The following is a 27117-nucleotide window of genomic DNA, read 5'->3' as shown; positions in this document are numbered from 1 at the left end:
TTGTTTTTATTCGAATGTCAGCATTATGAATGAATATTGGAATGTTCAAACTATTCAGTACAGCCCTACTAAATACTCACCTTGACCAACATGCTTGATTCATCTTTCCTCTGTAGAATGAACCTTGAATCTTGTAAAGCAAATTTAATTGCATTATTGTTTGCCCAGGTCTGCCCACTACTGCCCCCTACAGCCATGAACCAATGCACTGTGAAGGTGTGTGCGCTCTCTTCCACTTACAGCCGAGGCATTGTGTGTGTATAGAGGCAACAGAAAGACAAGGACAGATACCTGGGAGAGGACTCGGCTCGGGGAGGAACTCTGTGGGGGAGCATGTTGTATAAGGGGATGAGAGATGCACCATGTTGGGTTTTTTAAACGATATTCTCAAACTCTTTTGGCCGATTTCAGATGCCGATATACGTATGCACGTATTTTCCCCACCTAATATCAGAGAACATCAAGTCTCTCCTGTAGGTGAAATAGCACATTATTATGCCTGCTCTCATCATGATGGCCCACTGGCAGATGCAGAAATAAATACAATGCTTTTCAAAATGTACACATTCACTGGGCAAAATAAGAAAACTACTTCAACTTAGGTTATATAAAACCTGCCATATTTTTATTTAGTCATGTAGCATTTTCTTCCAAAGGATTTAGTCGAGCATCGATCATTTTGGACATGATTAAAGGCAGACATGTTGGTTTTGGGCTGAGGCCGATATTTCATTTTAAAGCGCGTTGGCGTGCCGACATCATGGTGCATCCCTAAAGGGAAGGAGGGAAGGGTGAAAGAGAGTGTGCCACAAGACATTCAGGAGAAACCAAAGTAAAAGGATGGCTGGGAAAGAGGGGGTGAAGGGAGAGTGCTAACCCGGCAAAGCATGGACTGCTATACTGAAACAAAGTGCACAGGGCTATCCCTTTAAGCACGGCTTGTACCTTTAAAATAAAAACTTTGCTACAGAGGCCTTCTTGTCTGTCGACAGAGAGAAACAAACAACACCATCTCTTTGTACAGTTTTTTAGCTTTCCCTTTTCCAGAGCGAGTGTCAGCTGATCAGAGCCGGACAAATGTGCATCGTGTGGCTCTGTCAGAATGTGACGTGTTTTAAAGTAGACAAGCTAGAGAGAACAAAAGAGCTTTTAGGAAGTAAAAATAGATTTCAATAGATACGTTTTGACTTGAAATCCCATTGCGCCTTCTTCCCCCCTCCACACAAGCTCCACACAAGCTCCACACAAGCTCCACACAAGCTCCACACAAGCTCCACACAAGCTCGGATACTTTCATCAACAGTCACAACTTGAACATAAGGAGGAAAATGGAGACGGGGAGAAAACGATTTATGTGGCACAGTTCTGTGCAGTAGAGACATTGGAGATGGACTATAATTGCTTGAAGGCATTTGGAGATAGCTCTGTCTATAACAAGATTGTATCAGAGCTTTTTCCCCCCAACCGTGCTGCCAATGTTTTTGGAACAATATATAGGAAATTGATTGAATGGGTGACAAAACAAAACAATATAGCAATATAGTGCCTTTGTGTGGTGACTATATTGCAGGACTGACACACGCGTTTGTTTTCTTACCAAATGTCTCCACTGTGTTCACTGCATCTCCCCTCCCTCTCCTCTCTCTCTCCTGTCTCCTCTTCTTGTCTCTCGTCCTCTCTTTATCTCAGTGTTAATAAATCTCTGTATACTTGCAGCCATCCAGGGGAATGTCTGCCTTGTTATTGTTATGCAGAGGGAAAAGACTTGTGTTGGTGTATAACTAGATAAGGAAGAAGGGCATGTGTGTCTTCAAGAAACTAACATTTCTCTACATCTATAATACAAAAAAAGTAAAAGCAGAGATCTGGCAACCATATCAAACGGTAGGACTGCTGATAATGCGTCATATTGGAGGGGATGTGGGGGAGACCACAGGAAAGCACCATTTGACTTTATATGATAAGATCATCACTAGATATGGTTGTGGATCAAAGTCTGGACATCAAAGTCGGGACATCAGCATGAAAACCAAATATATAAAAGTCAATTTGGCAAGAAGAACACTTGATTTACTTGCTTATCTGTCAAGTGATAGATCCACTTTTGTGGCTGCTAAAATATCTGGCAGGTTAAAGCTGCTGTAAGTGATATTTGTTTGTTCAAATAAGTGAAGTAATAAGTGTTAAATTGCTCAATATTCTGACAACAATCACAAGTGTCAACTTTTCTGCTATCCCACTTTATCCAATCAGGAGAGAGAACTCCAAGGCAACTTTATTTGTAGAGCACATTTCATACAAAGAGGCAATTCAAAGTGCTTTACATAAAATACATATTAAAGAAAGAAGCAAAGAGGACTGAGTCAACATGGTTCTCATTCCCAAGTATAGTCAAATACTTTGTGTTCTGGACCGGATCACCAACCCAAAGCCTCAAGCATTCAAACTCTTTCAGACTCATCCATTCAAACTCTTTCAATCTACAATCTATTTTCATATTGAGTTTTGCCCAGGTCTCAAACTCACATCTAGTCTCAGTCCATTCTGAACAGTAGGTGTTCAGATTTTGCTCAAATACTGAAATATATAAATATCAAATATATCGTTACATTTAGGACAATTTAATTACATTAAATGTATCAAGCTTATATGCAAAATGTTTATCCACTTTATGGAAGTAAAATGTAAATTCAGAAATGTCTTTGTGTCCAACTTGTATGACCAAAGAGGGACTTCTGTAACATTTGTAAGTAATAGGCTAATCCAAAGGGGTGACAACCACTGCTCTTGCCTCAACCCTAACAGCAGAGGCCTTATGAAACTGTTACTAAGGATTCCTACTAAAGAATGACTAACCTATACGCACACACCTGCATGCAAATTGCCTGTTCAATTGATAATCAGGCTCATTTATATGCGTCATGTGGTAATTGTCGTTAACCATTTATGGTTGGATAGGGGCGGATCCACATGTGGAATGTCCCAGTTGGACTGTGATTGATAAAATGTGCTTAAGTAAGGGTCAGAATTGACTTAAATTATCGGGCTAATTTGTCTTGTTTACTTCATAACCGTTGTGTAATTATTTTAGTTTTTTACATCAGCACTTATGTGTGGAATACTTTTGCAAGATTACACTAAATTGTGAAACACATTTTGGATGGCGCAGGACAGTCACTGCACAAGTTAGTAATAGTTCTAATAAGGATTCTAGGCACATATTCATAAATGAGAGGCCAGACCTGTATTAGCAGAGACTGGAGTTAGATGAGAAGCTGAGACCATGTCTAACCCACACATCAGACAGACAGACAGGATTATCTGGACTGCCAGGAACACGAGGAGGAGAGGAGGAACGAGAAGTGGAGTGGAGAGGAAGGGATGAGAGAGAGAGAGAGAGAGAGAGAAGGGGAGTAGAGAGGAGAAGAGAATTATAATGCCAGCAGAGACGCAAAAGTGGTGGATCAGTCACACTGAATCTGCTTAGGGCCATTATGACACATTAGATCATATTCCACCATAAAAGTTTTTCCTGCATAGAAAATGTGTTGCTTCAGACAGTCTGGCTTGAGAGACTAACAGGAAGTGTAAACACAATTGGAGCTACACTTCCTGTGGCAGAGCTTATCCCCGCAGCCTGCTTCCAGTGAGTCACTATAGCTTTCAGCAGAGGACGATCTCTGGTTTGAGCACGTTAAACAGCCTGCTTCCAGTGAGTCACTATAGCTTTCAGCAGAGAGACGATCTCTGGTTTGAGCAGGTAAAACAGCCTGCTTCCAGTGAGTCACTATAGCTTTCAGCAGAGGACGATCTCTGGTTTGAGCACGTTAAACAGCCTGCTTCCAGTGAGTCACTATAGCTTTCAGCAGAGAGACGATCTCTGGTTTGAGCAGGTAAAACAGCCTGCTTCCAGTGAGTCACTATAGCTTTCAGCAGAGAGACGATCTCTGGTTTGAGCAGGTAAAACAGCCTGCTTCCAGTGAGTCACTATAGCTTTCAGCAGAGAGACGATCTCTGGTTTGAGCAGGTAAAACAGCCTGCTTCCAGTGAGTCACTATAGCTTTCAGCAGAGGACGATCTCTGGTTTGAGCAGGTAAAACAGCCTGCTTCCAGTGAGTCACTATAGCTTTCAGCAGAGAGACGATCTCTGGTTTGAGCAGGTAAAACAGCCTGCTTCCAGTGAGTCACTATAGCTTTCAGCAGAGAGACGATCTCTGGTTTGAGCAGGTAAAACAGCCTGCTTCCAGTGAGTCACTATAGCTTTCAGCAGAGAGACGATCTCTGGTTTGAGCAGGTAAAACAGCCTGCTTCCAGTGAGTCACTATAGCTTTCAGCAGAGGACGATCTCTGGTTTGAGCAGGTAAAACAGCCTGCTTCCAGTGAGTCACTATAGCTTTCAGCAGAGGACGATCTCTGGTTTGAGCAGGTAAAACAGCCTGCTTCCAGTGAGTCACTATAGCTTTCAGCAGAGAGACGATCTCTGGTTTGAGCAGGTAAAACAGCCTGCTTCCAGTGAGTCACTATAGCTTTCAGCAGAGGACGATCTCTGGTTTGAGCAGGTAAAACAGCCTGCTTCCAGTGAGTCACTATAGCTTTCAGCAGAGAGACAATCTCTGGTTTGAGCAGGTAAAACAGCCTGCTTCCAGTGAGTCACTATAGCTTTCAGCAGAGGACGATCTCTGGTTTGAGCAGGTAAAACAGCCTGCTTCCAGTGAGTCACTATAGCTTTCAGCAGAGAGACGATCTCTGGTTTGAGCAGGTAAAACAGCCTGCTTCCAGTGAGTCACTATAGCTTTCAGCAGAGGATTATCTCTGGTTTGAGCAGGTAAAACAGCCTGCTTCCAGTGAGTCACTATAGCTTTCAGCAGAGGACGATCTCTGGTTTGAGCAGGTAAAACAGCCTGCTTCCAGTGAGTCACTATAGCTTTCAGCAGAGAGACGATCTCTGGTTTGAGCAGGTAAAACAGCCTGCTTCCAGTGAGTCACTATAGCTTTCAGCAGAGGACGATCTCTGGTTTGAGCAGGTAAAACAGCCTGCTTCCAGTGAGTCACTATAGCTTTCAGCAGAGGACGATCTCTGGTTTGAGCAGGTAAAACAGCCTGCTTCCAGTGAGTCACTATAGCTTTCAGCAGAGAGACGATCTCTGGTTTGAGCAGGTAAAACAGCCTGCTTCCAGTGAGTCACTATAGCTTTCAGCAGAGGACGATCTCTGGTTTGAGCAGGTAAAACAGCCTGCTTCCAGTGAGTCACTATAGCTTTCAGCAGAGGACGATCTCTGGTTTGAGCAGGTAAAACAGCCTGCTTCCAGTGAGTCACTATAGCTTTCAGCAGAGAGACGATATCTGGTTTGAGCAGGTAAAACAGACTGCTTCCAGTGAGTCACTATAGCTTTCAGCAGAGAGACGATCTCTGGTTTGAGCAGGTAAAACAGCCTGCTTCCAGTGAGTCACTATAGCTTTCAGCAGAGGACGATCTCTGGTTTGAGCAGGTAAAACAGCCTGCTTCCAGTGAGTCACTATAGCTTTCAGCAGAGAGACGATCTCTGGTTTGAGCAGGTAAAACAGCCTGCTTCCAGTGAGTCACTATAGCTTTCAGCAGAGAGACGATCTCTGGTTTGAGCAGGTAAAACAGCCTGCTTCCAGTGAGTCACTATAGCTTTCAGCAGAGGACGATCTCTGGTTTGAGCAGCTAAAACAGCCTGCTTCCAGTGAGTCACTATAGCTTTCAGCAGAGGACGATCTCTGGTTTGAGCAGGTAAAACAGCCTGCTTCCAGTGAGTCACTATAGCTTTCAGCAGAGAGACGATCTCTGGTTTGAGCAGGTAAAACAGCCTGCTTCCAGTGAGTCACTATAGCTTTCAGCAGAGGACGATCTCTGGTTTGAGCAGGTAAAACAGCCTGCTTCCAGTGAGTCACTATAGCTTTCAGCAGAGAGACGATCTCTGGTTTGAGCAGGTAAAACAGCCTGCTTCCAGTGAGTCACTATAGCTTTCAGCAGAGGATGATCTCTGGTTTGAGCAGGTAAAACAGCCTGCTTCCAGTGAGTCACTATAGCTTTCAGCAGAGAGACGATCTCTGGTTTGAGCAGGTTAAACAGCCTGCTTCCAGTGAGTCACTATAGCTTTCAGCAGAGAGACGATCTCTGGTTTGAGCAGGTAAAACAGCCTGCTTCCAGTGAGTCACTATAGCTTTCAGCAGAGGATGATCTCTGGTTTGAGCAGGTAAAACAGCCTGCTTCCAGTGAGTCACTATAGCTTTCAGCAGAGGACGATCTCTGGTTTGAGCAGGTAAAACAGCCTGCTTCCAGTGAGTCACTATAGCTTTCAGCAGAGAGACGATCTCTGGTTTGAGCAGGTAAAACAGCCTGCTTCCAGTGAGTCACTATAGCTTTCAGCAGAGAGACGATCTCTGGTTTGAGCAGGTAAAACAGCCTGCTTCCAGTGAGTCACTAGCTTTCAGCAGAGGATGATCTCTGGTTTGAGCAGGTAAAACAGCCTGCTTCCAGTGAGTCACTATAGCTTTCAGCAGAGAGACAATCTCTGGTTTGAGCAGGTAAAACAGCCTGCTTCCAGTGAGTCACTATAGCTTTCAGCAGAGGACGATCTCTGGTTTGAGCAGGTAAAACAGCCTGCTTCCAGTGAGTCACTATAGCTTTCAGCAGAGAGACGATCTCTGGTTTGAGCAGGTAAAACAGACGGCGTTTTGAACAGGAAGTCGTATCACAAACGGGCCAAGTGGGCGGGGCTACATAAGGTGAATAAATTAAAACATCCCACTAAATTGTGAGGGACATTCATTTATTCTTTCATTTTAGCTTGAAAGAAATACAAATCTTGACAATGACTGATATATTTTTTTTTAGCTGCGACCAGCAGCTGTATAGGGGTATAGGTCGGTCATTTTAAATAATTTGAAAAGTTAAAGCACCGCATTTGTCATTTGAAATGGCTTCCTTTCTGAAACTGGAGGTGCTCTAAAAACACATTGCTCCATGGGCCCTATCTTCGTACACACGCTATTTGCTTTTTGCGCTTGCGGACCGGCTTGCGCGCGCTAATGCGTGTCTTATCCTATCATCCGTGCATCTTATGCTATTGTCTGTCTGTGCGCTAACACAGCTGTGGGCGTGCCCTATGACAAACCGGGCATTTCCATGCAAAATGCTTGCTTTATGCTATCGTCTGCATGCACGCAATTCATTGCTAAGACGTTTGAAAGCCACATCTTAGCGCAAAAAAAGGCCCCGCTGCCCGTGAGCACCGGTCCTAAAAAATCTAACCCGACCCAACCTGCTAGTTGAGCGTAGTGTCTCTATGGACACAGCTGTGAATAATTATTGCTTTAAGCACGCCCATTCACTGCTTTAGCGCAGAGCGCACAGGCATTTTGCGGTGCAAGGAGAATAGCAGTGTGCTTGGCCACGCCTCCAAATTGTGCTGTGCGTTAAAAGTCGTGCAAGTGCTAAATAGCGGGTTTGCGAAGATAGGGCCCCATAAGGTCTGACAATGACTGATATGGTCAGGATAACCCTGACTACACACTAACCAAAAATCAAGCATTTTTAATGTATCATTTTAGAGAATTTCAAAGTTAAAATCCTACTTTTTTAAACATTTAAGTTAAGAGTTTAAGTCTGAAACTTGTGGTTTAAAAACACATTGCTCCATAAGTTCAATCTTTACGCGGACCGATCATGCATACTGTAGTGCGTAGTCGCCCGTCCATTCTGAGCCAGGAAAAACCCTGGTGGCCATACAATAAAAATGTTGTGTGGAAAAAAGGAGAAATACTGCCTCAGTGCCTGCTCTTATCATTCTATTATTATCACCAACATCATTTTCATTACCATGCACCTGCAGTATAATTTCCAATAGCCCATTCCGGATAGTTCAAATGGCATCGTTTTTCATATGTGTTCGTTGGCCCTTTGGACAATAATTTTCATGTCAAATGAGATACTATGTAAGGCTGGGCAAAGCTGCATTGCTCTGTCTCATTTGAAGCATAATTTCAAAGCTGCAGCCATAGGTGCATGCATATACATTCATACATGCAACACAGAAGGCACAGTAGCTCTAACCAAGCTATCCCAATAATCCATACCTAACCATGGAAACTGTTATCAAGCGTATTATTGGTTATTAGGAAATAGGAATCTAGTTCTTCCTTGCTTCCTTGAATTATGTTTTATTCTTATACATGTACGCAGAATTGGGGAACATTTTCAGACAGTATGTGAAACCAAGGATGGTTTTTATTGCAATGATGGGTCCTTCAGCGACGAAGAACACTCTTGTTGCACACTACAAGATGCTCTATAAGCAATAATTGATCTTAATGTCCCATAGAGCACATCTCCACAGGAAATACCACGTGTGGCATCTGTTCAAAGCAACCACTGAAAGCTTCCATGTACATTACATCCGTGAGTCACAGTGTCATTATGAGCTCAATGATGTAATGCAGCCCTGCCATTTCAATGAGCCTGTGTGAGTGTTCTCTTGTTCATTATGAAAACCAGCAGAGAATTTCATAGAATTGGCGAGAGAAATTAATAGTCAAGTCATGCAGTAACTAATTAGCATATTGTGTTTTTTCCTTTCCCCAATTGTACTTTTGCTAATTGCTCCTGCCAAGCTGCCCCGGTCATTGCTCCCCCTCTGTCAATCTGGGGAGGGTGTAGACTCTCACATGCCTCCTCTGATACATGTGCAGTCGCCAGATGCTTCTTTTGACCTGACAGTGAGGGGTTTCACCGGCAGGACTAGTGCGTGGGAGGATAACGCTATGCCCCCCAGTTATATACATATATTAGAGATGGGATCGTTAACGCCATTAACGGCTGCGTTAACGCGAGACTCTTAACGCGCGATAAAAAAATTATCGCCGTTAATCTATTCTCAAAGTTGTCTGGTAGCAGGGTCCACTTATATTGAGCAGGCCATGATGATTATCACTTTAGAATGTAACAGGTATGTAAGCGCGGACATTTATGTCTGCCGCTCTCATGAGGTGGTTTTTCAGACGTGTCGATATAGCAGTTTATCGCAAAAGTGTAATGGAAACAGATTTTCCGCATTTGCACGTCATGTGACCCGTCTTCTCCTTTGGAAAAGCACACACCGGTGCGGTGCTCCTGACTGAAGTCACTTCAGTATTCAGTATTCAGTGAAGTGAATACAGTGACTGTGAGTAATACATTACACACGTTTCAGGTGCAATGTTATAATAGCCTACACAACATTCTGAAATGTCTAAATCGGACCAGTTGTATAGGCTACCTTTTTTCCTCTGTCTGTCGCGCTCGCATTCACCGCAGCCAGCAACATTTTGCGACTCATTTTCTTTTGAATTGATAATCAGGCTCGTTTATATGCGTTGTAACTTCATGTTGTGATTTGCATTGACCATTGGTTAGATTTGAGCATGCAGGGGACGGGATATGGGCAGATCCCCGTGCGTAATCACTGTGGCAGCTGCTGGTAATGGGGAATTGCGTTCAGGTGTGCGCGCATCAGACCAAACTCAACTTCAATGGAAACGCCTACAAGTCGCAATTGTACATTGTCGAAGTTGTAGAAATATCGCAATTATTTTGCGAAAAACTGTAATGGAAACACAGCTACTGACAGTTTAATGCCAGTTTAATATTATTGATCCCAGAAATCTGGGTTGTTGTTCTTATACCCTCTGGTGTTCATTCCAGGTAGTTCAGGATAGAACTTTGTCCAGATGAAGACAAACCATGTGTGTAACCTGCTGGTTTCTTACCTTTAAATGCCTACTGGCTATTCAAGTTGAATTGAATAAACAGAAACCTGTTCACAAGGACTTACTTCTAGTCATTATTATATTTTGAATGGCTTCGACAGACTTCAAATGACCCATTTTAATCTAGATTAATCTAGATTAATGACCAGGATTAATCTAGATTAATCTAGATTAAAAAAATTAATCTATTCCCATCTCTAATATATATATTATAATATATATATATATTATAATATATATATATATATATATATATATATATATATATATATATATATATATATATATATATATATATATATATATATATATAACAATGTAATGATGTAAACAATCTCCAGAGCAGGATAATGTCATCTTATGTGTGATACATAATACATATATATATATATACATACATATACATACACATACACATATATACATATACATACACATATATATATATATATATACAATCTCCAGAGCAGGATAATGTAATCTTATGTGTGTGTGTGGCTAATGGGCTGTGAGCTGGAGTAAATGAGAGTGGCTGAGATTCATTCTGTATATTTATTAGCTTGTCTATAGAGTGCTGCACAATGAATGTTAAAACATGGCTTCCCTCCTCTCAAAGTCAATGGCTTTTCTGAATGGGCTTTTGGTTTGTTGCTGAATCTTTGTGTTCAGCCAGATCATCTTCACAAATGAACACCACTTTTTCAAGCATTTTTTGGCGATCGTGATTTCTGCCGATGGCTTTTACGTTTCAAAAATGATCTGCTTCCAGCAGGGGCAGTTTTAGACAATTTTTTTTACAGTACAGTTTTTACATACACATTAAATTGATATGGATGGATCTATACCTCTTATTAGACTATAAATACTCTGGTTGGTTGGTTGTTATATTTGATTTGATTTGATTTGATTTACTTCATTGTCCACCTTAGTGGAAATTTGTCTTTGGCTTCTCTTCATAGCACATACAGTATGTTACGTATTGTGCACAACCAGCACACCATAAAACATAGAGAACATAGAACATACATCATACATTTGCCTTTTGGTTGACAGCACAAAGAGGGAGAGAGGAGAGTGAGGGAGAGGAGGAGAGAGGAGGATGGAGTTGGCACAGAGAGAGACAGCAAGAAACAGGTGAGAAGTAGTCAAGACCCAGAATATATTTATTGTCAGATTTGATTTTGAATTCCATTAGTATCTGTATTGTATCACAGTTAACATGAGACTCTGACTCAACATAGTATTTTTCTGCATTATCTAACAGTGTTAAGTTATTGTACATTACATAATGGTGAAGTTGAATAATTCTACATTTTGCTGGAGACCCCTAGAAACCCCTCAAGGACCCCTGGTGGTTGGTAAGATGGGCTGGTTGAGCCAATGTTAAAACAATCTTTATTTATTATTTATTTTTACTTTAAAACTCTTTAATATCTTTTATAATAATCTTTTAAGTTGGTGCCAATACCATTTGTAATGACACCTTTGTAAATTAAGTGATGGCTTTGTTGCTCAACATTAAAGTTGATTTTCTCAGATTTGTTGGTGTCTTTCTAGTCACACAATTTAATAGTCAGTGTTTCCCATACACTGATCTATTTGTGGCGGTACACCCCAAATAGATTTTGACCACCACAAATACTATCACCTATTAATTTCAACTATAGTTGACTGCAAACTCCTGCTTTAGGGCTTACAGTATATTATTATCTTGTCTGAATATTATTCCAGCCAATAAGTTAGGAATTCATTTTACTGTTATTTTCAAAGCAAATGTTACTTCAGTTGAGTTCTCCCCTGGAAGTGATTTTGGTATATGGATCACTGTATTATTTAGGCAAGCAGAATTCTAATATATACCTGTATGCAGAATATATATATAGGGAGACAATTATTTTTTCATAATTTTAAAGCCACAGAACAGTAAAGAGGATATTAATGTGATGTGTGTAGTTCTTCATAGACCTAGTCTCTTCATTTTGATCTCAAAGTGCACCAGATTGATCCATTTGTACTTTAAAATGTACACAATTTTCTCCCTGGGGAGCATGGCCCTGGACCCCCCTAGAGGGTCTGCGGTCCACCCTATAGTCTCTTTGGGGGCTGAGCCCACCCAAAGCTCTGATCCTAAAACCGCCCCTGGCTTCCAGACAAGAGAACCGAGGGTTGCACCTGCAGCACTCTATTGTAGGGAATATGGATTGCAATGGAAGATAGAAATATGAGCAGAAATATGGAGAAAATATCATAAAATCTACGATAGCTACAAGGATAAAATAAGAGATAAAGACTTCAGAAACAATCCCTGGCTCCTTAACACCACCAAATCTGCATTTCTAGGATCAGGGATAATGAACTCCTCGGTGTGCATTAAAACGATTTGAATGTACTTCACGGAGACAACCACCCGACGGCGCCTCCACGTCGTGCATTCAAATTGTTTAACGCACACCTAGGAATTAATTAGGCCTATCCCTGACTTATACCACTTACCACCTGGTTTTGTAAAAACCTCACATTTCATTCAGAACAAACGTCATCCTCATCATGTGGCATTGAATTCAAACACTTCCAGGCCTGTCTCTGAAAGGACGCATTTATCTGAAGGCTTTTGTTTATTACTAACAAATCCTCCGGTCACATTTTATGCAAATACATGTGCTTCAAGTCCTGGAGCAATGAAGAAAAATGCATATGAATAGTATCTCTCATGACACGTTCACAACACTGCTGTGGCCGTGAACATGCTGTTAATGGCCATTAAAGTCGCTGAGAACACTGAGATTTACAATAAACCCCATCAAAAAGTCAAGGGACATTAACAGAGAGAGAGAGAGGAATGTGTTATCAGGTAAGCAAAGAGTATTTAAGGCAAGAGATACAGCTCTGCAGCTTTTTTTTTTTTTACAACAGCATATCGGCAGTTTTGACCTGGGCGGGGGGGGGTGCCTCCTTGCGCCAATCAGATACAGCACAGAACCATGACAGCCAATCAGAGGTAGTGTCCTTCAGGCCAAAATGGCGGATTTGCTGTGCGCTGATGTTGCAATGGAACAACCTATTATCCTTGGGTTCTTATCAATGTAAGTTATTTGAGGTACATTAAGAGAGTCGACTGGAGTAGACTATGCAAATGGTGTCATCTTTGTGGTGTTTCACAGGATCAGCCTGCCAAGCAGTGATACCATCTCTGACTAAATCTCTGTCTTCTTAACATCACTTTGTATCATGGTTGAATCTCTCGTGATATAAGAATGTTTCAGACTGGAAAAACACCTCAAACTGGAATGTAATGCAGCGTGCGTGCGTGCAGCCTAATGCAGCATGCACGCACGCTAGGGGTGTCAAAAATAATTGATTATAAGATGCAGCGCGATGCGGACGTGCACGATTCTGCATCGATTCACAAATGTCAAAATTGATTTTTTTTTTTACATTTTCTATTTTTTTAATAATCAAATAAAATATAATGGAAGTACATGCAGTTGTTTATTTTAATTATGGATCATAATACAATGCAAAAAAGAAAGTGAGAAAAAATAAATCATGTATTGGGGGAAAAAAGTGATGCATCGATTTAAGATGCATCGAGATGCATCGAGAATCGTAATCGAATCGAATCGTAGCCCTCTGAATCGAAATCAAATCGAATCGTGAGGCCAGTGAAGATTCACAGCCCTAACGCACACACACACACACACACACACACACACACACACACGGGCCAATAATGTATCCTCCATACCAGTGTTGTTTATTTCCTCTGTGTGCTAGCCAAAGTGAGACGTTACTTCCTGCTTTCTCCCTGTATCTCCCTTGTATCATGGTTGAATCCCTCGTGATATAAGAATGTAAAAACACCTCAAACTGGAGTGTAATGCAGCCTACATATGCGTGCACGCAGCGCACACACACACACACACACACACACACACACACACACACACACTCCCACACACTCCCACACACACACACTCCCACACACACACACACACACACACACAAATAATGTATCCTCCATACCAGTGTTGTTTATTTCCTCTGTGTGCTATAGAGCAGTGGTTCTCAAATGGGGGTCCGGGGACCCCCAGGGGTCCTTGAGGGGGTTCCAGGGGGTCCCCAGCCAAAAGGGGAGTACATTATTTAAGTAACACAATGACTATTCTGGTTATGGGTTTTATACACTTTCTGTAATAAAACATCTAAAAGCATCAATCTTAGTATCATATTGGGGACCATGGGACAGAATCCTATCAAATGGGGGTCTGTGGTCTAATCTTTGTCAGTTTAGGGGTCCTTCATGTGAAAAGATTTGAGAACCACTGCTATAGAGAGCCAAAGTGAAACGTTACTTCCTGCTTTCTCTCTGTACCAGCGCTGCGAAAAATATGACTGGCGGTGGACGGAGAATAAGGTTACTTTTTTGATCCCGTTTGAATTGTGCCACGGGGTGCCAACGCTAATTTTGTCCATTTAAAACATAACTTTGCATATCAAGAAAGTCACAGTTTGTCGTCAAACTGAAACGTAGGGGTTAGTTTCGTATAAAAACTACATGGCTTGTGGAAGCTCGTGGCATGTCGCCGGTCTTCAGCTTTGCCGGTAGAGAAAGTGATGTCACTTAGTGTATGTAGTCTTTCTGATTTATAACTTATAGTGCAACAGTTTGGTTCGGAACCTGAAAAGTTGGTTCTCAGCGGAACCAAAAAATAGTTGGTTTTCCTTGGGAACCGTGACATCGTCAGTGGGCGTGTCTCATTCTAGGCTGTGAAAATGAGCAGGAAGGAGAAGAAGGCAGTGACAACATGGAGAAAAATAATTTGCAGTGGTCTCCTGAGGAAACCAAATGTTTAGTGGCGATTTGGGCATCTACCGAATTTCAAGAAAAGCTACAAAGCAGTACAAGAAAGAGCAAGTCATATGCCGAACTTGTGGAAGAGATGGCCAAGGCATGGGTTCACTCGAACACCAGACCAAATAATTAATCAACTTAAAAAACTGAAGAAGGACTACCGAATAATGTCCTCCCACTTTGGTTCCGCTTAAACTGGTGTGAACACGGGCTGGTGTACCAGAAAGCACCAAGGTTCTGAGACTCCAGAACGGAGCCAGAGCCAGAACCAGAACTGTGTCTGTCTGAAAGTGGTATCAGTGATGCTGCCCCACTTACCATTCAGAGTCACAGGGCATTATGCAGATCTTATGTGAGGCTGGTAGGACTCAGAGGAAAAACATCCCACAACATAATACTAGGGGGAACAGAGTGATGCTCCCATGCGCTACGTCCTGCCGGTGAAACTCCTCGCTGTCAGATGAAAAGAAGCAGCTGGCGACTGCGCATGTATCGGAGGAAGCATGGTGCTAGTCTACAACTCTCCCCACATCAGCGGAGGGGTGGAACAATGACCAGGACAGCAGGGGGAATTGGCCAAGTATTGGGGAGGAAATCGAGAAAAATAAGAGAAAACTTTATTTAAAAAAGGGAAAAGAAAGAGAGGGCAAGAGAGAAGTGGATTCCATAAATTACAAGCTGCCAATATGTTTTAGACTTGATTTAGAGGCTCTATACAAATCATTCATGTTGTTCACTGCATGGCCAACGCCCCGAGCTCTCACCATGCAGGGCCCAGACCACTGAGCTCATCATTCCCATCAATCAATCCAACCGCTCGTTTGATTTATTCAATCTTTAACTGCAGGAGACTCAAACAGGGAGTACTACTCCCTCAACGTCATGTCATGTCATGTAATGAGTACCACTCATTTGAAGGATTCATAAAGCTCATTCCGGTCCAATGCTTTTTGAGCACAAACAACTGTGCAAAGTTAGAAAACAGATATTCTGTGATGTTCAGCCATCAGCCAGCAGACACACACGGCTCTCTCTTCTCTAGCAGCCACTTTGGTCACGTGACTAAAACTCTTTTAGAGGTCGGCAAACTGGCACACTGAGCACAGGAGTCACTCTGCCATCAAATTGGTCCATATACTCAGAGCACCATTAGAAGTCCTTGAAACTGACTGAATGGTATCAAAGCAAATGCTTAGTCAGTGACGAGATTCTGTAGTTGTCACTCAAAACCTGTGAAAAGAAAAGTCTTTAGGTTTACAGCTTGTCACAGCCTATTGCTGCTTTCCCCCTGCATGGTGTCACCTCTACTCTACTCACCTCTACTCACTTTTGGTAGTACAAATACTGTAGTACCCCCTCAATGTGCGTACCTGTGCAAACACTGTAGTACCCCCTCAATGTGCCTACCTGTACAAATACTGTAGTACCCCCTCAATGTGCCTACCTGTACAAATACTGTAGTACCCCCTCAATGTGCCTACCTGTACAAATACTGTAGTACCCCCTCAATGTAGGGCTGTGCGATTTTGCCTAAAACTAAAATTGACGATTTTTTCTCTCAAAACTCGATTTTCGATTTCGATTTATTATACTATTATACTTCTCTAAACATTTGTTGCCCTGCAGAGCTCTTTTCCCCCCTTTTTCCATAATTGACAATTTACGCTTTTACTCTGAAGGTAGAACAACTCAACTTCCTGTTTTAGCTTGCCGCTGCTATGCTTAACTTCCTGGCTGTTTCTTGCTAACTTGACACTGGTGGATTTGCGTGTTCCTCCGTGAGATAATTATATTAGTGTCTAAGCGACCACCCGTGCTCGGAGTTATATCTGTACTAGAATAACACAAAGTCACAACAGGAATGCGTGGAACTGCGATAGCAGTTAGGGGGAAATTCAGACACACAGGGACAGGTGAGTCAGCTGAGGCAGCCATGAATACAGCCAATCTATCAGTACTCGGTGGCCTCACGTGTTGTTTTGTTATTATGTGAACTGGCAACGTTTCATCGTCCGGTGATAATGTCTGTGTTCGTGTGCGTGCGTGAGTGTGTTGTGGCAATCGTTATCTTGTAGGCTACAGCCTGCAGTGCAACAAGCTGCTTTTTGGTCGGAGGTGTTGAAATAAGTCCATTGTGCTGCTGTTTTTAGTAGCCAGTATCACAGCCTCTAGAGAGACTTTACACAAGTAGCAGCATGCGTACATGAGAGAGAGCCGCCCCGCGTAACGTACTTACCCTAGTTAAAGTGAAAATTAAATTAAAAAAAAAAAAAAAAAAAAAAAAAACGATTTTACGATTTTCATTTTTTTAACATCGTCCTAACTAATTAATTCGATTACGATTCAAAATCGATTAATCGCACAGCCCTACCTCAATGTGCCTACCTGTACAAATACTGTAGTACCCCCTCAATGTGCCTACCTGTACAAACACTGTAGTACCCCCTCAATGTGCCTACCTGTACAAACACTGTAGTACCCCCTCAATGTGCCTACCTGTACAAATACTGTAGTACCCCCTCATTGTGCCTACCTGTACAAATACTGTAGTACCCCCTCAATGTGCCTACCTGTACAAACACTGTAGTACCCCCTCAATGTGCCTACCTGTACAAACACTGTAGTACCCCCTCAATGTGCCTACCTGTACAAATACTGTAGTACCCCCTCAATGTGCCTACCTGTACAAACACTGTAGTACCCCCTCAATGTGCCTACCTGTACAAACACTGTAGTACCCCCTCAATGTGCCTACCTGTACAAATACTGTAGTACCCCCTCATTGTGCCTACCTGTACAAATACTGTAGTACCCGCTCAATGTGTCTACCTGTACAAATACTGTAGTACACCCTCAATGTGCCTACCTGTACAAATACTGTAGTACCCGCTCAATGTGCCTACCTGTACAAATACTGTAGTACCCCCTTAATGTGCCTACCTGTACAAACTACAAATACTGTAGTACCCGCTCAATGTGCCTACCTGTACAAATACTGTAGTACACCCTCAATGTGCCTACCTGTACAAATTAGGGATGGGCATCGAATTTCGAATTTTCGAATAATCGTTGTTATTATCAAGGTCGACTTTTATTATTGAAATTCGAAATTCGTTTTTTGAAAAAAAAAAAAAAAAAAAAAAAACATTTTTTTTTTTTTTGTGTGAGTGAAATGTTGCATTGTCTCCCCTGATTCTAAGAATAGTCGAATCGCTTGGCTTGAGCAAGTAAAACAATTTTTATAAGCAACCTCTCCCTCCATGGGATTTCATCCGCCATTCATTTTTCCATAAACCTTGCTTAAAATGCTTATAAAAATTGTTTTACTTGCTCAAACCAAGCGATTCGACTATACTTAGAATCAGGGGAGACAATGCAACATTTCACTCACAAAAAAAAAAAAAAAAAAAAAATGATTTTTAATTTTTTTTACATTTATTTTTATTTTCGAATTTCGATTAAAAGTCAACTTTGGCCAGCGAATTTCGAATAGTGTTTTTGCTAGAAATGCCCATCCCTAGTACAAATACTGTAGTACACCCTCAATGTGCCTACCTGTACAAATACTGTAGTACACCCTCAATGTGCCTACCTGTACAAATACTGTAGTACACCCTCAATGTGCCTACCTGTACAAATACTGTAGTACACCCTCAATGTGCCTACCTGTACAAATACTGTAGTACACCCTCAATGTGCCTACCCGCCACAACTGGTCATCATAACAATGCCACAATTATGACCTACATGAGCAAATGAGACCATCAGCGATAAGAGTAGCTATTTATAGTTATTCTAAGTGCCTGTGTGCCGGCCAGGACAGGGGGAGGAGGGGCCAAGACAGGGGGAGGAGGGGCCAGGACAGGGGGAGGAGGCTTGGCATCTGTTGAGGCTAAGCAAGGAGACCAAGTTTATTTCAGAAGAGGCTGAAGTTTGAGTTGCCCAGCACGAACTGATTTCTGCAAATCAGAAATGATGTTCGATCCAAGATTCACACCTTTGAAGCGCTTCCAAATGAACATGCTTTTTTTTATGTCTTGCTGAGCCCTCCTCACTCCAAGCATCTTATTTCGAGATCTGTATGTGATAGAGAATAAAATCTATTCTTTACATCCGCTAAATGTGATAATTAACAGCTTATCTAACCAAATGAATTGAGCCTTGAGTCCAGGACTGTTTAACATAAAAGTATATTTAATACAATATTCTCTGCAATATGCATATTGACAGAGGGCATGAATCTCAATGTACACGTCTGATCGATGTACAGAGTCAATTATTCAGCCAATGGCTGACAGTGTACCATATTGTTGGAGAAAAATATAAGTTAACATGACATCTGACACATTAATCAATAAGCTATAGGCCTATTTGCATAATTATGCTATAAGTTCCATGCCATTTGACACAGACTCACACTGACATTTCACACATATAGAATATTGACAGAGGGCATGAATCTCAATGTACACATTCTGATCGATGTACAGAGTCAAATATTCAGCCGCGATGTCACAATTTGACATACGCTTTATACTGTAAAAAGGAGGAAAAGAGAGGAGGGGAGAGGAACCTTGGGATGATCTCATGAAATGTGTGTGCGTCCACTTGAGTCTGACAGGGAAACTGTTATCAGTTGTTATTGGACACGATGCACTGCCCAAGGTTTCAGCAAAGAGGAGAAGTCCTCTCCATGGGGCTATTCTATATGTGTGAAATGTCAGTGTAATTGATAGAGATTAGAATTCTATTCTTTACATCCGCTAAATGTGATAATTAACAGCTTATTTAACCAAATGAATTGAAGCCTTGAGTCCAGGACTGGGCCAATGCAAAGGGACTAATGACTCATAGCATTAATTATGTGTATGCAAATAGCTTATTGGGAAATGCCAATGGAACTTATATTTTTCTCCAACAGTATGTCTGTTTGACAACTGCAACACGGCCTCTACTGAGAGGATTAGAGAAGCATGTCAGGGGGAACTTGGTACTGATTTATCTGACATTATATGGGAAAGGAGCCTGTCAGTGGTACAACCCTGCGCTATTAATAGCAGACACGAGTTGATCCTATTTAAAGTCGTTCACCGTCTTCACTACTCCAAGCATAAATTAGACAGGATATTTCCTTCTGTTTCATCACTGTGTGACAGGTGTCAGGTGTCAGAGGGCACACTATCTCATGCCTTCTGGTTCTGCCCTTCACTAACGGCATTCTGGGCCAAAATATTTGATTGGTACTCTAAGGCGTAGAAAATAACCCTACAGCCGGAGGCAGGACTCGCCATCTTCGGCTGCTCCAAGTCCTCTCTGAACTTCCCTGCAGCTGTGCAACAGTCTCTGACGCAGGGGACAACTGTTGCCAAACATTTATTTATTTTGTGTGTTTTTCTTTTTCTTTTCCTGTGTCTGAGCCTGTTTGTTTTCTATTGTCTCGTATATTGTTTTATTAAAAAGAGAAAAAAAAGAAGATGCTGAAGGCAGCAAGACAAAAAGACACGAGAGTTTGGGAGATCCTAAAACAAGAGGGTAAGCTAACCGGGTACAGTAGCTAGCGTTAGCATATGTGTGCGCAAGATGATCGTCTCCGACCAATCAGTAGGCTGAAGTGTTTTCATGTCACCTTGGAACCTTGACGGAGGTGGTAGTAAAAAAGTATCACTTCAGTGCTTCTCAGCTTGTTATTTGCCAAATGGAAAGACAAAAAAGGGCAAGTAGAGTGGAGGTGAGATGTTTAGGCATGAGGGGAAAGCATACAACCATCGACTGACACTTTGCATCTTCTGACTGCAATTGTTACCTGAACTGCTGATTGATCTCTCTGATGCGCTGCACTCCATCCCCATGGAAACCGGAATGCTCTGTAAACAGTGTTGGATCCCTTTGATGTGACGGCTGTGAATGTTCACTGGTACAGACAAAACCCACCCTCGGGTGTAGATGTAACGTTGTAGTACTTCAGTGATATTTCCCATTGGGCTTTCATCTAAGCTATTCCCTCATCCTGACACCTTGCTGGCTAATGTCTGCCATTTTACTGGCGGGCCTTGTGGCTCCATCGCAGACTGAAAGAAAATATAGGACCCATCGCCTCTTCGCATGGGACCTAGCATGAAAGAGATGCATTAGTTTTAAGCTCCTGTGATGGACTCATATGTGGTATCCAGGGAGATACAGGGTCTATGCTCGTGCACTAAACTTGCTTCATAATACAGAAGGGAGAGAAGAGCTGTTGGCAGCTGGGCTTGTTTCCATAACCTGAAGTGCTGCAAAACAACATCATGTGCCGTCTGTCCTCATGGGACCAAACCAAACTGAAACAGTCCATCTTCTAGACAGCAGCTTCTCACCTTCCTCCTCCTCCTATAGACGGTTTTAACTTGACAACTTAAAAATTCTAAACTGAACCCCAGCTCACTTCCTGTTGCAATGTTTGCGAGTACAATAGGAGAGGACTGTCAGGACTCCTAGGAAAAGCTGAGCCCACAGAAGCCCAGGGAATCTGCTCTGTGTGATGCAAAGTCTGTTCTCTCTGTGCTGTGCTGTTCTCTCTGTGCTGTGCTGTGCTGTTCTCTCTGTGCTGTGCTGTGTGCTGTTCTCTCTGTGCTGTGCTGTTCTTTCTGGCTGTGCTGTTCTTTCTGGCTGTGCTGTTCTCTCTGTGCTGTGCTGTGCTGTTCTCTCTGTGCTGTTCTCTCTGTGCTGTGCTGTTCTCTCTGTGCTGTGCTGTGCTGTTCTCTCTGGCTGTGCTGTGCTGTTCTCTCTGTGCTGTGCTGTGCTGTTCTCTCTGTGCTGTTCTCTCTGTGCTGTGCTGTTCTCTCTGTGCTGTGCTGTTCTCTCTGGCTGTGCTGTGCTGTTCTCTCTGTGCTGTGCTGTTCTCTCTGTGCTGTTCTCTCTGTGCTGTGCTGTTCTCTCTGTGCTGTGCTGTGCTGTTCTCTCTGTGCTGTGCTGTGCTGTTCTCTCTGTGCTGTTCTCTCTGTGCTGTGCTGTTCTCTCTGTGCTGTGCTGTTCTCTCTGTGCTGTGCTGTTCTCTCTGTGCTGTGCTGTTCTCTCTGTGCTGTGCTGTTCTCTCTGTGCTGTTCTGTTCTCTCTGTGCTGTTCTCTCTGTGCTGTGCTGTTCTCTCTGTGCTGTTCTCTCTGTGCTGTTCTCTCTGTGCTGTGCTGTGCTGTTCTCTCTGGCTGTGCTGTGCTGTTCTCTCTGTGCTGTGCTGTGTGCTGTTCGCTCTGTGCTGTGCTGTGCTGTTCTCTCTGTGCTGTGGGAGCTGAAGACAGTAGCCTACATGAACAACGATGAAACTTTTAGAAGGCCTTCCCTCACACTCGCATTCAAAACAAGACAATATTTTGACTGCAACTTGTTACTGTAAATGATTTTACAGTATGCACTTCATAAGTCATCATACAAAGCAATACTTTATTTGAATAAATAAATACATACATAAATAAATACATAAACAAACAAAAAACTAATAAATACATACATAAATAAGAATAATAAAAATAAGCCGATCAAGTGAGCAACAAATCTTTTCATTTTCCTCGTCTTATATGAAGTTTGTTTCTGAGAGCCATATTAAAATAGCAGAGTTAACTGTAGCAAAGTGACACTGTTGAGAAGATGAAACTAAATATTCCAAGGCTTATTTATTACCTCCGCCAAGGAAGTAATGTCCCGGATCCGGATCCGACTCGCGCAATAATAATAATAACGCACGAACAAGCAATAATAGTGGATAACAGCGGGCCTTGGCGGAGGTCTGCAATCTCCGAGTGCTCTTCTAGTTTCAGATATACCGGTAGTCTTTCAAAAAACAAGTCTATCTCATCCTTAACCTCCTCACACACACACACACACACACACACACACACACACACACACACACACACACACACACACACACACACACACACACACACACACACACACACACAGTGTCAATATGTGAGTTCACAAGGGTGCAAGGGCTGCATAATAAGTGCTAATGGGACGGGCCAGGGTTTTTCAGGGTTTTTCCTGGATAGAGGCATTTTTGGCGCCTCTCAAAGAGGTTTTAGCTTTCCTGTATTCTTGGGATGTATTTGACTGCTAGCTGGCACACGTCTGCTGAAGACAAGAGGTCAAAGAGAGTGGGAGGGGAGAGACTAGAAGAGATTACAAGAGAAAAATGAGCATTGACAGAAAGACGAGATGTAACTAAAGAAAAGGGCACAGAAGTAAGCCGAGAGTTTGGGCTCAGGCTGATTTTCAATAAGTCTCAGGCTCAAAGAGCTTGGAAGGAGAAGAGGGGAGAGGGAGAAAGAAAGACAGGCACAGGTCAGGCAGCTAGCTTTGCTAAACATGATTAGCATTGGAAAACACCTCAGTTACAGCTCTGCCTTTGTTAGGCCGGTGCTTGCACTAGCACTGGCCTCTATGATCCCCTCTGTCCCAATGACTCCATACACGACTCTTCACACACCTTCACACATCAGAGTGCTGTTGCTACCAGTGTGCTCCTTCAAGCCCTGGCTAAGGGGCCCTTTACACGAGGACAGTTTCTGGAAGAAACGACACAATAGCATTTCCTTCACACCTTTTCCTTCACACCTTCTCCCTGTTTACATGAGCGCTGTTGAATTTTTAAAACGCCGTAATGTACATGCCAGGTCGCTAGGTGGCAGTGTGATCACCTTATTCTTTGCCCATACAAGGACGCTTACTGCATGACGTAATTTCGCTTTAAACGCGGAAGTAGAGTCCGCCTTCCGCAGTCATTTAGACTTGCCAAAAAGCTTTTTTCAAGCTAAAAAAAAACCCCCAAACTGTTAAAGTTTTAATATTTGTCGGGTGAGAATGTAACATATATGTGACCAGTTTATCAGAATAACGCCTATTGGAAATCTTTAACGAGCAGCGAGGACCGGGAGCGCTAACTGTGATCTGTCACCCTACTGCTACTGGCAGTGAGAAAACACTGTCGACGTGCTGTGTAACTATAACATTAAATGCCGACCGGGTACAGCCATCGGCTCCTCGCAGCAGTAACGTTATGAACATGTAACTGAAGTTGGCTGCAGTGTAGCTTAATTCTGAATGTTGCCAAACTTAATTCATACTGACGTTTTATTTGGTTGCCAACTTGCGCATGGCATCGCGTGTGTCGCCTGTGCAGGCACGTCAGAGTTTCTGAAATGTGCCGTTCCAAAGTGATTACATGGAGCGCTCAGCGGGGAGCGTCACCAAGAATTTCACTCTGGAGGGTGGTTTTAAAATGTGTCGTTTCCTAAGCGCGAATTCGCCGTCGCCGTCTAAAAGGGAGGCACTAACGATAAAATAATTCCCCGTTTCCATAGGAAACCGTCCTTGTGTAAAGTGCCCCTAAGTGTCAACACTGCTGTGAGTATAGTCATTGAGTAAACAGGGTCGTTAACTAAGTCAACATCGAGTCCTTGAGATTGAATGGGGGGGGGTGGTATTGATATATACATCAATATCTGAAATTTTTTACTCCCCAATATCGGGATCAGCATCGGCCTCAAAAATCCAATATCAGTCGGGCTCTATTTTAAAGACCACTGACAGATGTTTAAAACAGCTGAAAACAATATGGGACCTTGAAATGTACATAAGGGAGTGAGGAGAGTACAGAACAGAAATGAGATCGATAGCGGACAGCATTGCATGCAAGATAAGGTGAAGCACATATTAAATTACTATTTCACACAGGTCTGAAATTTTACTTTTGTGTTTGTCTCACAGAGTCTGCATACTGGATTTGTATGAAGGTAATTAAGAACTGCTACTCAAACATCCACCCCAGAAGTCCAATTACAGATACAATAGTGATCCTGTCAACCGCTCTGGCTTCCCTTAACACACATTACCACAGGCTTCTCTAAAGACTCCACAGCAAATACACAACTTGCATTGGGAGAAACAGGACGTTCCATTCAAATCAACAGTGTAGAATGGTAATTGCATGGCTGCCAGTCAATGCCTGATGTCGTCAGGGCAATAGCCACTGGTTTGTTTGCATGACATACAGTTAAGTGAACATTCAAGGAGCTAAGTTAAAACAGCCCCGAAATATGTTGGGGATGCAATTTTCGGCGGGCATGCGGAGACGTTCACGGCACCTGTCGCAAGCGCAAATTAGAGCCGTGCCAATTCTGCCAAAAATTATTCACAGGCGTGGCCAGGCAAGGCTGGGCATTACGTCAATCAAAACCAATCAGATTCCCGTCTCGCAATGGTTTATTTGCGCGAGGCATGCAATATGCTGTAATTCTCTCCATGCGTAATAGAGTGTACTCACTCGTGCGAGGACAGAGAGAGCTTATTGACAGATCGTCTGTGGTGCCATTAATGACCCTTCGGGTTATGAAGTTGAATAGCCTATGTCCATTGTCCAACACGTTTTCTCAATACATTTCCCTCTTTACGATGTGATAAAAGTTTCTCAGTGAGTTATAGTTGATTGCCTCACTGAATTATCTGCTAATACCAAATTTAAGCAGCATAATTTGATGTCTTGGCGTGGCAAGGCTGTGCTTAATGACATATCTAAAAGGAATTCCACTTTCCACTCCGCAAATACAGAGGGGCAGAGAGGTATTTGCGCGTAAGAGGTCCTTTTCAAAGCTCTTAGCGCAAAGTAATTGCGCGCTGCTGACGATAGGGTAACGGCCATCTATCCCACATTTTAGCGCTGAAACACCTGCTTTGGCATGGGGCAGCCAATGCCCAGTACAATTATCACAGGCATGCGCTTGTGTCCGCCCCCCATTTTGCATTGCGCACGGCGTTAAACGAGCACAAACGCAAAATTAGCGCTTTTGTGAAAATAGAGCCTTAAAACTTCAGTGCAGTGCACACCTGCAACATTCCATACACTGAACACACTAAACCTGTAATCACAGAAAATGCCGCCGAATCGCCTTTACTGAAAAGAAAGCGGAGCTTTCTACTTTTGTGGGAGCAATAACTCACGGGTGGAAAACAGACAGAAAACAGCGACATGGTTTGTTTTGGAGGGACTGACAATTATTGAGAACATGCGCCCGTCACACACGACAAAAGTAGCGTACAGTAGGGGTGGGGGAAAAAAATCGATTCACCTAAGTATCGCGATTTTTAATGTCACGATTTTTTGAATCGATCTTTTATTCCAGAATCGATAATCGCAAAAAAAAAAAAAAAAAAAAAAAAATTTGGGTGCTTGCAGTCAGGCCACTCACTGAACAGCAGGCCAGGCGCTGCCTACTGGTTTACTAGTGGTTTTATTACTTTATTAGTTAGTCTGAAGTAATAATTACACTTCAGGGTTAAAGTGGGTGCATCTCATTGTAAAATTTGACTTCAAACGGCCCAAATCTGGCTTCAAACGGCCCAAATTGGGCTTCAAACGGCCCAAATTTCACGCGTGTCGGCCCATATCGGCCTGACCTGCTTGGTATCTAATGCCCGGCCTGAATTATGATCCCAGTCCGCCCCTGTTTTTAACTATATCGCCCAGCCCTACTCATGATATATAATATACAGTCTCTCTAGTGTATGATTCAACTTTTCCCATGTTCTAATCTAGTGTAAAAAAGCAAACAAACTGAAAAAAGAAAAGAAAAAAATAAACAAAAATCGCAATAAATCGTAATATCGAATCGCAATAATCGTAGAATCGCAATACTTAAGAATCGCAATATAAATCGAATCGGCACCCAAGAATCGTGATAGTATCGAATCGGGAGATAAGTGAATCGCCACAGCCCTAGCGTACAGTATGGCCATCAGGGAGATAGAGAAAAAAAACACACTGCACATGGAACTGTGTTTTGGTTATCGTCTTCCTCAATCAATCAATCATCTTCAGCTCAGAAAAGGAGTATTTCAACTACCAATGGTATGAGTGTAACGCGACTCTCCCTCTCAACCCAACCAACGTGTACAGCCAATCAGAGGCAGAGTAGGGTGGGTCTTGTTGTACTGTTGGTAGCAAGCTAGTCTGCATCACGACACAGAATGCTGGAAAACCATATGAAATCTGGCGATGATATGGCTCTAGATGAGAAATGAGTTAACAAATGGCGCTGGGCATGGATAATGTTAGGAGAAACTGGTGCTGGCGGGAAGCTGTTTTGGCACTTGAGGAAACCGGGCGTTTTCTATCGTGTGCTCGAGGAAGCTAATGCTAACCACTAAAGTTAACACCCACTAAAAGTAAGTGTTCATCATGAGTTCCCAGTCACAAAGCTGCTGCCTGTGCACTCAGACACATTAATGAATAACGTCGTGACTGCCACTTTGGCATCTGGCCAAATTAGTTGAAAGTTGAAATTACCGTAAATTCCGGACTATAAGACGCACCGGTGTATAAGCCGCGGGACCAAAATTGACTATTTTTTTCTTCTATAAGCCGCACCGGACTATAAGCCGCGGGTGTTTTGATGTTTAATTACCATATGAAAGGGTTCGTGCACAGAGAGGAATGTCGGGAAAGCGATGGCTGTTTGGGGAAGCT

General features: G+C 42.6%; 1 protein-coding gene across 1 annotated transcript in view; it reads right to left on the bottom strand.

Moving 5' to 3' along the window:
* LOC310798965 (E3 ubiquitin-protein ligase RNF123-like) overlaps nt 1-27117 on the bottom strand; it is a gene marked incomplete at its 5' end in the record, with an annotated part of 386065 nt that overhangs the window by 134778 nt on the left and 224170 nt on the right. The window lies entirely within an intron of this gene.

This window comes from Poromitra crassiceps, assembly GCF_964638095.1.
Source record: "Poromitra crassiceps genome assembly, chromosome: 27".
Lineage (NCBI taxonomy): Eukaryota > Metazoa > Chordata > Actinopteri > Beryciformes > Melamphaidae > Poromitra > Poromitra crassiceps.
Note: the sequence above shows the minus strand (reverse complement) of the source record. Positions and strands in the feature narration are given on the sequence as shown.